General features: G+C 39.8%; 1 non-coding gene across 1 annotated transcript; it reads right to left on the reverse strand.

Moving 5' to 3' along the window:
- Positions 1–1,663: 1,663 nt before the first annotated feature.
- On the reverse strand, positions 1,664–1,772 carry LOC141588946 (small nucleolar RNA R71). Its single transcript, XR_012519911.1, has one exon. It is a non-coding gene; the product is annotated as a small nucleolar RNA R71 (small nucleolar RNA).
- Positions 1,773–2,904: the final 1,132 nt, after the last annotated feature.

Raw genomic sequence — 2,904 nt, forward strand, 5'->3', positions numbered from 1 at the left:
GTTCGGACTTGTTCACCTCGGGATGCGTGCATGAAGTGAAGAGGCTGTTTTGAAGAGAAAAGGATGTTACTGCACAGCGTAGTTGGTCGATCGACCAACATCTCCAGTCGATCGACCGTGCAGATTCAGCAGAAGAGCATCACTGTACTGGCTGGTCGATCGACCGTGCCACTTGGTCGATCGACCAAGCCGCGAACCTGTGATTTATTTTACGTGTTAGACTTTTGAAAGCCCACTTGTAATTAACTTTTGGGGGAGAACGTTTATCAGTAGTACGCAACAATAATTTAGGTTATGCTTTTCATTATTCAACAACTGATGTTTTTAGATCTAGTTTTGGGAACAAGAAAGTGTAGACTACGGATTTCAATTCAATTGCTTTGTTCATCAATTATTTAGTAAGCTTTAATTCGATTTTCTTCTTTTCTTATTTTCTTGTCAATTTAATTCTTGTTGTTACCAAATTTATATTCAAGTATTTCAGTTTTAATCCTTCATCTTACATTCAATTTCAATCATGTCAATTTCATTCTATGTCTTAAATTTTGCAATTGTTATAGTTTTAATCATGCATAGCTAATTTTCTTGATTGGGAACTAGGTGAGCCATGGCATAAATTAGGGTCGATTTTATTAGTATGATTTCTTCCGTATTGGTCTTATTTCTTTTTGATAAACCCATCTTGCTAGATTGAAAGATTAGTAGGTTAGGTTTTCATTAGTTTTGGAATTTCCTTTGAGAGAAAGCTTTGAGAAATTCTAGGGAATTAGAAGACCGTAAGGTTGATTTTGAGCATTGATCGAAAGGCTTGCTCATATTTCCTGAGACCGTACTAAAGGACCTCTGCTATCTTTTTTACCTGACCTTAGCCATGGTGAACCGAAGTTCCTGATCTCCTTTTTATCTTATTTGAGTAATTTCTTATTTTGCCAATTAGCCTTTAGAATCAAACAAATTCAAAACCCCCATTTAATTGTTACTTCAATAGATTAAAAATAGCAGATAGAATTGATCTTGTCTCTCTGTGGTTCGACTCTTACTATCACTAGCTATAGTTTTAGTTCGGATTTATAAATTTAATTTTGATACAAAACGACGGTATCAAATTTTGGCGCCGTTTCCGGGGAGACGGTGTAATTATGTTTGCTTTATTTTTAGTTTATTTTTCTTGTCTCAAGGAACTTTGGTTCCTTGAGGCCGTTGCTTACTCTTGCTTCTAGTTTTGCTTTTGCACAGTTAGAAGACAGATTTTCGAGAGGAAGGCTTGAGTACTCTCAGTTTTGCGATCATGACTACAATATACGATAATCTTCAGCCACAAAGGCAGCATGTTCCAAAGGGATACGAATTACCCACCCCCACTCAGGGTCATTTCGAATTCCGTTCCTCCTATATCGATTTAGTGGAGCGAAATCAGTTTGCTGGTCTACCGGACGAGGATCCTTTGAAGCATATGGAAATTTTCTCAGACTACTGGTGTTCCATACCTGCATTTGGCTGGGTGACCCAAGATGAAGTAAAGGGGATGATGTTCTTATACTCCTTGAAGGATTACTCACGAGAGATTGGTACCGCTACCTTGATAGGGTAGCAAAACGATCCACAGATTGGACATCTCTAGCATTAGTTTTCTACAAAAAATACTTCCCACTCGCAAAGACTAATGCCTTGAGAAGCAAAATTACAAATTTCCAGCAAGGACCTGATGAGGAATTTTGTGAAGCATGGGGACGTTTCAAAAGTTTGGTTCGGTCTGTCCCTCACCACGGTTTCCAGCAGTGGTACCTTTGCAACTTATTCTACAATTTTTTATATGATGACTACAAGGTTATCCTGGATGCAGCTGCGAATGGTAGGTTCCAAAATAATACTGGTCAGAATAAAGGTTGGAACACTATTGAGGAGATGGCAGTCCATAGAGCTGAGTTTGGGAGTTCGCGTGGAAACTCGCGAAAGCAAAGTGATGAAATGAATGTCGTTGCGACACTCATAGCTTCTATCACAGCCCGGCTTGAAAAGCTCGAGACTTCTAAGGTCTCCGAGAGAGAAATTGAAATTCATGTTCATAACTCAGATGAGACCGCGGAATTGAGAGAAATAGTCCGAGCTCTTTTGGTTCAAGTCACGAAAATAGAAGAAGCTGGGATTGAATCTGCAAAGAATTTTGTGAAGCAGTTAGAGAATTTAGCGGCTAACCAAGTCGCCAATTCTTCAAGCAAATGTGAGGGGCCAATTAAAACCATTAATGCCATTAATCTCCAAAGTGGCCTTTCTTATGATGGTCCCGATAAGCCAAGAGAAGACTCGGGAAATGATGAAAAGACAAATTTAATTTCTGGTGCGAAAACGAGCTTTCTCCCGATTACCGGTCGATCGACCAACAAACAATGATCGACCGAATAGAATCTCTGATGAAAAAGCTCCTGACCAGAAACTAATTGAGCCCAGCGCATGTGGTCGATCAACCAACAATATCAGTCGATCGACTGAAGTTCCTGACGAAGGAGTTTCTGACCAGAAACTGTTCAAACCCAGTGTGATTGGTCGATCGACCGAGCCCAATGGTCGATCGACTGGGTCTCCAGTGCAGGATGCAAATCCGTCAACTAATTTGCATGATTCTACACTTATTGATGATTTGACGGAGGTTTTAAATTTACGGAAGCCGAAGGTTGCTAATCCTACGGCCAGTGTTGCAGTCCCGTATCCGGAGCGTTTAAAGAATACTAAGCTGGAGCGCAAGTTTGGTAAGTTTTTGGAGATGGTCAAGAATCTTGAGGTAACCTTTCCTTTCACTGATCTAATTACCCAGGTACCCTCTTACGCTAAATTTATGAAAGACATTTTGAATCGTAAGAGAAATTTTCATGATGATGGTACTGTTGCTTTTGTGGAAGAATGTAA

Source organism: Silene latifolia, chromosome 6 (assembly GCF_048544455.1).
Source record: "Silene latifolia isolate original U9 population chromosome 6, ASM4854445v1, whole genome shotgun sequence".
Lineage (NCBI taxonomy): Eukaryota > Viridiplantae > Streptophyta > Magnoliopsida > Caryophyllales > Caryophyllaceae > Silene > Silene latifolia.